Source organism: Gossypium arboreum, chromosome 6 (genome assembly GCF_025698485.1).
Source record: "Gossypium arboreum isolate Shixiya-1 chromosome 6, ASM2569848v2, whole genome shotgun sequence".
Taxonomy (NCBI): Eukaryota; Viridiplantae; Streptophyta; class Magnoliopsida; order Malvales; family Malvaceae; genus Gossypium; species Gossypium arboreum.
In genome coordinates, this window is record NC_069075.1 from 48,411,718 (window position 1) to 48,424,913 (window position 13,196).

The window sequence follows — 13,196 nt, forward strand, 5'->3', positions numbered from 1 at the left end:
AGGGGTATATCGGTAATTTTGCTCTTTAGGGGTAATTACGTGATCTATGCTACTACACAAGCTAATTCAGTAATTTTTATTGGTTTTATCCAATTTGACTCCACCATCTACCTAACAGGCTAATTTGCCCATCTCTTACCCATGTTGGTCCGTAAGCCCATTGGGCCCAGTTTTGGCCCATCGAGCCCCTTTTTCCGAAATACGCTAAAACGTCACACGAACGTGCTTACCACCTTGCGGTGCCAGATCTAACAATTACTCTATGACTTGAGAGCATTCACATACTTATATGACCATGAAATGCGAATTTGGCATTTCGGCTTTCTTCCGAATTGAACTAAGAAAGGGTGTTCGGTACACACCTGATTTGCGACGACTGCTTCTGAGATCCCTTTCGATGTCCTACAATTGATTAGCACAGTGCTTATTTACAAACCATAATCACTAAACCCCAAACTTACTCATCCATGCTCAAACCATATCCCTAAAAGCCTTTGAAACCTTACCTTCTTTGCCAAAAATGGTAGCTAGCTCCGAATCCGATTGCTCCAACAACCCACGCCTTTAATCCAACACTTAAGAAGACACTAATCATTGATAGAAAACGTCAGTTAAAAACCTTTAGAGCCACATGCCCAATTCGACACCTCTCTATATTTTAGGGACTTGGCTTTTCCTAACTTTGTAAAATATAACCAGATCGAGATGATGAACACTTACCCTTACTCCTTTTTGATCTCCACGCAATCAGTGCGATTTATCTTTCAAACGATGGTAAAACTTCGACTCCGGAGTTCGAAGTTTCGCTATAAGCCCCAATTCTATGGTTTTTCGGCTTTTGTGTGATGAAGGAGATGATAATGCGGCTAGAACCTTGAAGTAGAATTATGGTCGAATCGAGGATTAAGAAAAGATAATTTGTAAATTAATAAAAGCAAAAGAACATAGGAGAACACGGCTTTGAAGAAATCGGCACAAGCAGTGATCACAGGTTTTCGGCTTTTATGGATTTGGCAAAAGTGTTGATGAATAGTAGGTATGATGAATAGTTTGAAGAAGAAAAGATAGAGGAAGAAGAATAGGGGAGGTGGTAGTTTTGGCTAGAGAGGAAAAAGAGAGAAAAGAACAATCCTAAGGTGTAAAAGCAGAAGAAAACGGCACCAACAATACCCTAAGTGCCGAAATACTACCCTCATAATCCCCCTGCCGATTTTCCCTCTTCAATTCCCCCCATTCGGCTAACTCCTAGCCTCATCCCAATCCCTTAAATCTCTCCCCTTATCACTCCTTAATCCAAGCATTTAAACTGATCCAACTCTCCTCTAGCAGAATCCACCTGAACTCCAACACTTACCCCTCCTGCACTAAAAAAAATAAATGCACCTATTTGCCAACAAAGGGAATCGAACCTAGGTCTTCCCCAACACTTACACGCCACCTTCATAGCTCCCTAGTGGCGTCACTTAGCCACTTTACCAAAGGCTCATTTGTGATGCAATTTACCCATCACTCCACTTAAGGCCACTTAGCCAGAACCCCTAACTCCTAAGTCTAAAATTCCAAAAATTCAACTGGGTTTTGGCCAACTCATGGGCCTTCTATAAGCCCATTTACCTACTCAAAATACTAATTCCACATCCAAATACAAAATTTTAAAAATCTTTACAAAATATTGAAAATCGCGAATAAACCCGAAAATCAGGATGTTACAACTCTACCCTCCTTAAAGAAATTTCGACCTCGAAATTTTACCTTATCAGAACAGTTGAGGGTATCTGTTGCGCATAGCCTCCTCGATCTCCCGGTAGCTTCCTCCTTGCCATGGTTTCTCCAAAGTACTTTCACTAGTGGGCGATTTCCTTCTCAACATCTTGACGTCACGATCAAGTATTTGCACGGTTCCTCCTCGAAAGTTAAATCCGATCAGACCTCGATTTGATGAATCGGTATGATATGAGTTGGGTCGGATCGATACCGCCTCGAAGATGGATACATGGAAAACGTCGTGGATACAATGCGATTACGGTGGTAACTCTAGTGATAAGCCACCGGTCCAACCCGCTTAACAATCCGGTATGGCCCAATAAACCGTGGGCTCGACTTACCCTTCTTACCAAATCTCAAAATTTTCTTCCAAGGGATACCTTCAAGAAAACCATATCCCCACAATAACTCAATCTCTTTGCGCTTCAAATTCGTATCGACTTACGTCTATCGGACGCCTCCTTTAACCGACCCTTATCGACAACCTTGCTTTCGATTATGCGCCACCAATTCGGTCCAAGCACTCGTCGTTCATCCAACTCGTCCAACATGTCAACAGTCGACATCTTAGCCCATAAAGCGCTTCATATGGTGCCATCTGAATACTTGCTTGATAGCTATTATTGTATGCAAACTCCGCCAATGGTAAGTAGTCCTCCCAACTTCCACGAAAATCGATGATACAACCTCTCAACATATCTTCCGAACACGAATAACCCTTTACATTGTCCATCCGTGCGTGGGTGAAAAGCGGTGCTAAAATCCAATCGTGTTCCCAACGCTTCTTGCAACTTCCGCCAAAACCTAGGCGTGAACCTAGGGTCTCGATCGAAATTATTGACACGGCACACCATGCGATCGACTACCTCCGCCACGTATAACTTGGCCAACTTTTGCGATGAGTAGTCGGTGCGAACAGGTATGAAATGAGCGATTTTGTTAACCTATCCACAACTACCCACACCGAATCTTTCTTGGTGGGTGTCAAAGGTAACCCACTCACAAAGTCCATTGTTACCCTTTCCCACTTCTATAGTGGAATTTTCACTCGTTGTAATAATCCCGACGGCGGTTGGTGCTCGTATAACTCTTGCACGTCGGACATTCCCCACAAATTCGGTCACCTCTCGCTTTATCCGGACCACGGTACACCTCTCGCAAGTCTCGGTATAACTTATTCCCTCCAGGATGCATGGCACAGAGTTCACCATGAGCCTCTTTTAGAATTAACTGCCTCAATTCAGGGTCCTTTGGAATACAAACCCTTCCACAAAAACACAGAACTCCTTCACTGTTCAACCCAAAATCCTTGTTCTCACCACTCTTAATTTGCTAGAACCGAAGAGCTAATGAATCGTCCTTCAACTCTTTTTCCTTAATCTGCTTAGTCCAAGTAGGCCTTTTTTGCAGTTCTGCCAACAAGCTTCCATCATCGTATAGACTTAATCGTGCGAACAAGGCTCTCAAATCCGTAACAACCCTTCGACTCAATGCATCCGCCACCACATTAGCCTTTCCTGGGTGGTACTCTATCGAACAGTCGTAGTCTTTAAGCAACTCCACCCACCTTCGTTGCCTAAGGTTCAACTCCTTCTGAGTCAACAAATACTTTAAGCTCTTATGATCGGTGTATATGATGCACTTCTCCCCATATAAATAATGTCTCCAAATTTTAACATAAAAATCACCGCTAGCTCCAAATCATGCGTGGGGTAATTCACCTCATGAGCTTTAAGCTGTCGTGATGCATAAGCGACCACCTTGCCCTCTTGCATCAGTACGCAACCTAACCCCACATGCGATGCATCGCTATATACGGTGAAGTCTTTCCCAGACACCGGTTGAATCAACACTGGCGCTTCAGTCAATACCTTTTTCAACCGATCAAAAGCTTTTTGCTGTTTCTCAGTCCAGACAAATGGTACTCCCTTCCTTATGAGTTTTGTCAAGGGCACCGCCATTACCGAGAAACCCTCCACAAACCTTCTATAGTAACCTGCCAACCCTAGGAAACTCCGAATTTTCGATACTGACCTAGGTGGCTTCCATTCCAGAATCGCTTCAATTTTACGAGGATCCACCTTAATCCCCTCGGCAGAGACCACATGCCCTAGGAAGGTTACCTCCCTCAACCAGAATTCACACTTGCTAAATTTTGCATAGAGCTCATTTTCCCTTAACACTTGCAGCACAATACGGAGATGCTCATCATGCTTCGCCTCCGTTCGGTTTACTTCACTTCCTCGGCTATCTTACCCTTCTCTACCAGTGCAGCGAAATCTCGCTCTCTCTGAGGAGCTATGAGCACCCTTAACTCATCTCTAAGGCCATCCTCAAAACGTACGCTGCGCTCGTATTCAGTGGAAACGATGCCATTAGCATACCGACTCAATCGTAGAAACTCCGCCTCATATTCAGCAATGGTCTTATTTCCCTGAGTCAGGTTCAGGAACTCCTTTCTGCGTGCATCTACATAGCTAGCTCCAACATATTTTGCCTTAAAGGTCTGTTTGAACAGCTCCCATGTTACCCTCTCATCTGGGTACCTTCTCTCACGGTAATCCACCACTGATACGCTTTATCCAGCAGCAACGACACTGCCCCTTTCAACTTCTGCTCTCCTGAGTAGTCTAGGTCGTCCATGATCCGCTCTGTGGCTTCCAACCAGTACTCAGCCACATTTGGGGCCACTCGGATCGCCCTAAAATCTCAGCTCAGTTGGCGAAGTCGTTCGAAATGGACCCCTATTTATGGGCCCGACGTTAGCTCCACCACCCTTTCCAAAACCCTCAACATGGCACGAGACAAAGCGTCATCCCTGCGGCCCGGTCATACGGCCCATTTTCATTAATCGGTGGTGGGCGTACCGCCACCGGTGGTGTTCGAGATGACGCCGATCCAGCTTGAGTGCTACCTCGGCCTCGACCACGACCTCTTCCTCGAGTAGCCCTTGTACTCATAACGATTTATCGATTACGAATTTTATGACATTAGTTCTTTGTTTCCCTTTGTTTATTACGAGAATGTCTTATGAACAGATAAAGTTTTAAAGTTATTTCGCGCAATCATAATTTAGCTATGGTTCCGATCTTGTAGTCCTAATACTACATCATCAATAGCTCTATCTCTAAGGCTCAAGACTATCTACAGATTATTTATAGTACAATGACAAGATATATATATAAGCGAAAAGATATTTGAGACTTGGTGTAGGGATTCATGTGCCACTCCTTTATCGGTCTATTTAAAATTTCAAATACCATGTTTTTGTTTACCGAAAATAAAAAGATTTTATTTGAAAACACTTTTATTTTAAAACTATTGATTTAACCCCGTTTAGAAAAAAAACTTGAACATCTTCGAAAAATTTACTATTTCCAAAAATACCCTTCTTAGGCCCAAGTTTTTGAAAAGATTTTCGGACCCAATCTACAGCCGAGTTGTTGCAACCAGGCTCTGATACCACTAAATGTAACACCCCAAACCTGGCCTGGATGTTATGACCGGATCGATCGCCACATTGATGCGTTCAAAACACTTAGTTTGGAAAAATGAGTTGGTGTTGTAAAGACACTTTTAAAAGTAAGTTAAAGTGAATGGAAGCTGCGCACCAGGTAGGAAACCAGGAAGAAGAGGACGTGAGTCCGTCGGACTGCTTAAGTACCAAGCTCTCTTCGGATCCAATCCTAGACATGCACACCGCCATTGCCACACTCTATCATCTCATATAATTTTGAGAAAACCATTTGATTATGACCAGCTTAAGAAAATGATTAAGGTTGCAAATCGTTTGCTTAAAATATTTATTTTTCTTGGGAAAACATTTACTTTGCGGAAACTTTGCGCGTCATCGTGATCTTTTAAAACAAGTAGATTTTATAAAACGAACCCTAGTGCTAACCAGTTTAATAATCTCCAAATAAAAGCAATTAAAAAGAGCGGCCTTATTACAACTTTTGGCATAATAAAAATAAAATAATCCAAATTAAAAGCTAAACTTATTTAAAATCGGCAATCAATCTTCATGGCCACTCTGAATCCCTTGACTCAAGTCCACCAATTCTAGGGCTCACCGCAAGGATGGAAGAGGAAGGGGTGAGTTTGGGAAAACTTCGGTGTATCTGAAACCCATCCAAAGCCCGGTTTAGCTCGAGCCCATTGGGCCTAAGCCTATTCAGATAACGATTACACGATGAGGTCAAGCCCTTTTGAATCACATAGCAAGGCCTTAGCCCTTTTACATAACAGTGTGGCCCATAGGCCCGATTCGATAGCATGAGTAACAATAGTAATAATGAATGCAAGCCCATCTGGGGAGACTACTCAACCCACCAACCGCTACACTGCCCCGTACCAACCCTACACACCATGTGGGGAATATCTCAACCCACCCAGCCCTACACACCACAGTTGCGACAGCAACACTCAAATTTCGATCGATTGAGGTAAAGCCTCCGATGCGTGGATGAACCACTTTCAGACTTCCTCCATTAATACCCCAATCCCATGCAACAGATATTAATAAATGCATATCATGCAAAATACAGTAGTAATCAATCAAGCAGTTCAGCCAATTTAAAACCCTAGGGGTATATCGGTAATTTTGCTCTTTAGGGGTAATTACGTGATCTATGCTACTACACAAGCTAATTCATAATTTTATCGGTTTTATGCAATTTGACTCCACCATCTACCTAACGAGCTAATTTTCCCATCTCTTACCCATGTTGGTCCGTAAGCCCATTGGGCCCAGTTTTGGCCCATCGAGCCCCTTTTTCCGAAATACGCTAAAACGTCACGCGAACGTGCTTACCACCTTGTGGTGCCAGATCTAACAATTACTCTATGACTTGAGAGCATTCACATACTTATATGACCATGAAATGCCGGAATTTCGGCATTTCGGCTTTTGCCGAATTGAACTAAGAAAGGGTGTTCGGTACACACCTGATTTGCGACGACTGCTTCTGAGATCCCTTTCGATGTCCTACAATTGATTAGCACAGTGCTTATTTACAAACCATAATCACTAAACCCCAAACTTACTCATCCATGCTCAAACCATATCCCTAAAAGCCTTTGAAACCTTACCTTCTTTGCCAAAAACGGTAGCTAGCTCCGAATCCGATTGCTCCAACAACCCACGCCTTTAATCCAACACTTAAGAAGACACGAATCATTGACAGAAAACGTCAGTTAAAAACCTTTAGAGCCACATGCCCAATTCGATGACCTCTCTATATTTTAGGGACTTGACTTTTCCTAACTTTGTAAAATATAACCAGATCCGAGATGATAAACACTTACCCTTACTCCTTTTTGATCTCCACGCAATGCAGTGCGATTTATCTTTCAAACGATGGTAAAACTTCGACTCCGAGTTACGAAGTTTGACTATAAGCCCCCAATTCTATGGTTTTCGGCTTTTGTGTGATGAAAGAGATGATAATGCGGGCTACAACCTTGAAGTAGAATTATGGTCGAATCCAGATTAAGAAAAGATAATTTGTAAATTAATAAAAGCAAAAGAACATAGGAGAACCTGGCTTTGAAGAAATCGGCACAAGCAGTGATCACAGGTTTTCGGCTTTTATGGATTTGGCAAAAGTGTTGATGAATAGTAGGTATGATGAATAGTTTGAAGAAGAAAAGATAGAGGAAGAAGAATAGGGGAGGTGGTAGTTTTGGCTAGAGAGGAAAAAGAGAGAAAAGAACAATCCTAAGGTGTAAAAGAAGAAAAGCGGCACCAAAGAATACCCTAAGTGCCGAAATACTACCCTCATAATCCCCCTGCCGATTTTCCCTCTTCAATTCCCCCCATTCGGCTAACTCCTAGCCTCATCCCAATCCCTTAAATCTCTCCCCTTATCACTCCTTAATCCAAGCATTTAAACTGATCCAACTCTCCTCTAGCAGAATCCACCTGAACTCCAACACTTACCCCTCCTGCACTAAAAAAAAATAAATGCACCTATTTGCCAACAAAGGGAATCGAACCCAGGTCTTCCCCCAACACTTACACGCCACCTTCATAGCTCCCTAGTGGCGTCACTTAGCCACTTTACCAAAGGCTCATTTGTGATGCAATTTACCCATCACTCCACTTAAGGCCACTTAGCCAGAACCCCTAACTCCTAAGTCTAAAATTCAAAAAATTCAACTGGGTTTTGGCCAACTCATGGGCCTTCTATAAGCCCATTTACCTACTCAAAATACTAATTCCACATCCAAATACAAAATTTTAAAAATCTTTACAAAATATTGAAAATCGCGAATAAACCCGAAAATCAGGATGTTACATATTAAATTAAGCTCAAGAGCAAAGGGGAACTAAATCTAATAAAGGAAAGGAAAAGGTGATCGAATAGCCGTTGAAAGCGTTTGACAACATCCGAGGTAAGTTTTTGAGTAATGGAACTTAGATTATGATTCGATTAGATCATGTTATATAGCGAGTCAAAACCATGCTCTTTGTATGTGGTTATTGAGCAGAAATTGGTAATGGTAGATAAGTGCCTTGTGTCTGAGTTCTAGTAATGAAAACGAAATAAAGATGTGTTATGATTTGTGGACATATGTGTATGATTATTCGGATGATAACCGGACAAAGATCCGAAGGCATTCGTGCGAGTTGCTATATCCGGGCTATGTCCCAAAGGCATTTATGCTAGTGATTATATCCGGCTAAGACCAAGGCATTTGTGCGAGTTGCTATATCCTGCTAAGACCAAGGCATTTGTGCGAGTTGTTATATCCGGCTCAATCCCGAAGATACTTGGGTTTGGAAGTGAGCGATCTTGCTGTAATAATTTCAATTAATACGCTCATAAAATCCAAACGATAAGGTATGTTTCGTATATGCATCGGAAAAGTCGATTCGTTTTAAATAGTATTCGTTCAATTGATTAACGAACTTTCAGCCTTTAGTTAGGTTTGATACCTTGTGTATGAATATGTTGATTGAAGCGTGAAGTAAGTATGACTATGATAATGTGCATATATGAAGTTATTCATTTAGCCATATGAATGTTATACTTTAGTCAAAACTAATTTCATTACTCAAACTTACTAAGCATTAAATGCTTATTCCGTTGCTTTGATTCTCTGTTTTATAGATTTTGCACGTCAGCTATAGGACTCGGGATTGTCAAAGTCGAAGTCATCCACACTATCGAAGCCCTTTTCGTACTCTTTTAGTTGAACTCTGATAATGGCATGTATAGGACTGCCCTTTGTTGTTAGTCAAGTACCTTTGGTAATGTATATATTTGGATAGCCATGCAAAAATGGCTTATATATATATTGAGCATAGCATTATAATCATTTTGTATGTTGTTCATTGAGTGGTATGGAAATGTTTGGTAACAATTAGCCATTGGAATGGTTAATCATGATCATTTTGGTGCTATGTATGACAAAATTCTTGTTGATCCATGGAAAACCATGAAATAGGTAAAGTTTAAAAAAAAGATGCTGACAGCAGTAGTGATGTGGATTTGGAAAATCACTAAAAATAGTAGGAATGGAATTAAATAGTGAATAAATTATGTAATCGAACCTTGATGAATCTACTTTCATATGAAAGTAACGAAATGATCATATGAGTCGTATTTTATGAGATGATTAAGTTTTCGTGAAACAGGGCTAGAGCGATTTCTGGATCCCCTATTCTGATTTTGGAAATTCACTATAAATTAATCAGAGATAATTAGAAGTCATGCCCTATATTTACAGATTCCTTTTTGAGTCTAGTTTCTTTAGAAACAAACGGCATAAGTATTGAAGCCCCGTACAGGGAGATATCTAAGTCGTAATGCATGAAGGTCAGAGTAGTCGAACCCTGAAACAGGGGAGACTTTAACTAATAAACTGTACTAATTGGCCCAACCAAAAATTCTAAAAACAATTTGAAGATAGATGTATAAGTCTAGTTTCAGGAAAAATTTACGGAATCAGTTTTCGAGCTTGGGAACTCGAGATATGATTTTTAAAGTGACTGTGATGCGCTTAACCAACTTATCTCGAAATTTAAAATGAACTGTAAGTAAATGAATTAAGTCCGTTAACACCTCGTGTTCGACTCAAACAGCGGTTTCGGTGCACGGGTGTTACAATTTTATTGGTATCAGAGCTACAGTTTAGTCGATTCTAGGACTACCGTAATACGTTTGGGTCTAGCTATACATGCCATTATGTGTTTATTTGATAGTGTGGTGATTTCGGCGATTAAAATGTGTTTACTTAAAGAAATGGATCTCGATCCCAACCGAAGCGGTAGTGATGATCTTGAGAGTGTAGCGCTTTGCTCCCTTTAAAGGGGCAGCCATGGACTCTCAACCTATTGCTAGTAATCGAATGACGAAGCTAGACAGGCTTTTTATAACGTGATGAATGATTGGTTCAACCAATACATTCGAACTAATCTGGCTGTTCCACAACCTCCATTCCCGACTAATACAACCCCGCACCTACAATACCTCCGAATCGACCAAATAAGGTCAAATAAGCCCCAGTTGATGAATCCGAAAACACGGGCTCTCAATTTAAAGCTACTGACAGGATGATGCCGAGCAAGCTGAATTTTGGTTGGACAACACTATTCGAACTTTCGATGAACTATCTTGCACACCGATGAATGCCTAAAGTGTACTATCTCCTTGCTACGTGATTACGCCTACTATTGGTGGAATACGTTGATTTCTGTTGTGCCAGAGAGCAAGTAACTTGGGAGTTTTCCAAACCTAGTTTGAAAAAAGTATATCGATCGAGATTCATTGATCAAAAGCGGAAGGAATTTCTTGAACTTAAACAAGGTTCCATGTCGGTTCGATTATGAACGAAAGTTTGTAAGGCTTAGCCAGACGCCGAGAATGCATTTCTTGGTGAGATGTGTAAACGTTTGAGGATGGATGAACGATGATATAAAGCTGTATGTTGGCATTTTAGAAATCCGAAATTTGTGGTACTTGTCGAACGAGCTTGCAAAGTGAAGAGCTCGATAAGGAGAAAAGAAAAGGCGATATGGGAGCAAAGGAGTTTCATAAGAGATCTTCGAAAGCCCTTTCAACGATCATCGAAGAAATTTAGAGATGACTTAGGCGGTCTAGAGACACTTCGGTTTTTCTAGACGAGATCGCGATCGACCCCCTGTGAGTACACGAGTCACGTCGGTCGCCAGTGTTGGAAATGATCGTCGAGACAGAACAGAGTGCCAGTATTGTGGTAAATGGCATTTGGGGAGTTGTAGATTCCATGATCGCTCCTGTTATAAGTACGGATCAGCTGACCATTTTATCAAGGATTGCCCGAGACTGTCTGAACAAAATGTAAATCAGAGTGGGAAACCAGGTGCTACTACTGCCCGGGGTAGACCATCTAGAAACACGGGCAATGCTAGTGGCGGTCAGAGAGGATCTAAAGATGCTACAACCAGATGTGAGGCTCGTGCTCCTGCTAGAGCTTATGCTATACGCGCACGCGAGGATGCTTCCTCGCCAGATGTTATTACCGGTACTTTTACTCTCTTTGATACTAATGTGATTGCTTTGATTGACCTGGTTCTACTCATTCTTATATATGTGAAACCTTAGCATCCAAGAAGACTTTACTTGTTGAGTCTCTTGAGTTAAATTCGAGTGTCGAATCCCTTGGGTCGTTATGTACTTGTTGACAAAGTGTGTAAGAAATGTCCCCTAGAAATCCGAGGTTCCTGTTTTTCGGCCGATTTGATGCTTTTACCGTTTGATGAATTTGATGTTATCCTCGGTATGGATTAGTTGACCGTACATGATGCAATTGTAAATTGAAAAAGAAAAACCATAGATTTGAGGTGTGCAAATAATGAGATAATCCGAGTTGAGTCTACTGTCTTAAATGGATTGCCAACAATAATATCCTCGATGTTAGCTCAAAAATATGTGAGAAAGGGGTGTGAAGCATATCTTGCATACGTGCTTGATAATAAAGAGCCGAAAAAGAAACTTGAATCGGTGCGGTGGTTTGTGAATATCCGGATGTTTTTCCGAAGAATTACTGGGTTTACCACTGTTCGGAGGTAGAGTTTGGTATTGAGCTTGTACCTGGGACTACACCGATTTCGATAGCTCCGTATCGTATGGCACCAACCGGGTTAAAAGAGTTGAAAGCTTCGGTTGCAAGAGTTGACGGATAGAGGTTTCGCTCGACCAAGTTTCTCACCTTGGGTGCACCAGATTGTTTGTGAAAAGAAGGACGGAACCATGAGGTTGTGCATCGACTATGGTCACCGAATAAAGTGACAATAAAGAATAAATATCCGTTCACGTATTGATGATTTGTTTGATCAACTAAAGGGAGCCTCGGTGTTTTCAAAGATAGATTTGAGATCGGGTTATTATCGATTCATGAATTCGAGATTCGGATATACCCAAAACTGCTTTCAGAACGAGATATGGTCACTACGAGTTCTTAGTGATGCCGTTTGGGCTCACTAATGCCCCTGCGGTATTTATGGATTTGATGAATCGGATCTTCAGACCGTATTTGGATCGGTTTGTAGTTGTGTTTATCGATGATATTTTGGTTTATTCGAGAAATGAAACCGATCATGCTGAACACCTGGGACTAGTGTTGCAAATTTTACGGGATAAGCAGTTATATGCTAAGTTCAATAAGTGTGAGTTCTGGTTAAGAGAGGTTAGCTTCTTGGGTCATGTGGTATCTGCATCGGGTATTCGAGTTGATCCGAGCAAAATTTCAGCCATACTTAACTGGAAGCCTCCGAGAAATATTACTGAGGTTCGGAGTTTTTCGGGACTTGCCGGTTACTACAGACGGTTCGTAAAGGGTTTCTCGATGATAGTCACACCAATAACGAAACTACTTCAGAAAGATGTTAAGTTCGAATGGACAGAAAAGTGTCAGAAAAGTTTCGATCAACTGAAAACTTATTTGACTGAAGCTCCAGTACTAGTGCAGCCCGGATCAGGCAAGGAGTTTGTCATTTACAGTGATGCATCCTTACTTGGGTTGGGTTGTGTATTGATGCAAGAAGGTCGAGTTGTAGCTTATGCGTCGAGACAATTGAAGCCACATGAGAAAAATTATCCAACCCATGATCTCGAACTAGCTGCCATCGTATTCGCTTTGAAAATATGGTGACATTACTTATTTGGTCAGAAGTGCCACGTATATTCGGATCACAAAAGTCTCAAATATTTGATGACTCAAAGAGACTTGAATCTGCGACAAAGACGTTGGCTCGAGTTGTTAAAAGACTATGAGCTTGTCATTGACTATCACCCGGGAAAGGCTAATGTGGTTGCGGATGCCTTAAGTCGTAAATCACCGCTTGCTTTACTGACGATGAATGTACACTTGTCCATTCTATCCGACAATGTGTTAGTAGCTGAATTAAAGGCCAAACCATTGTTGATTCATCAAATTCGTGAAGC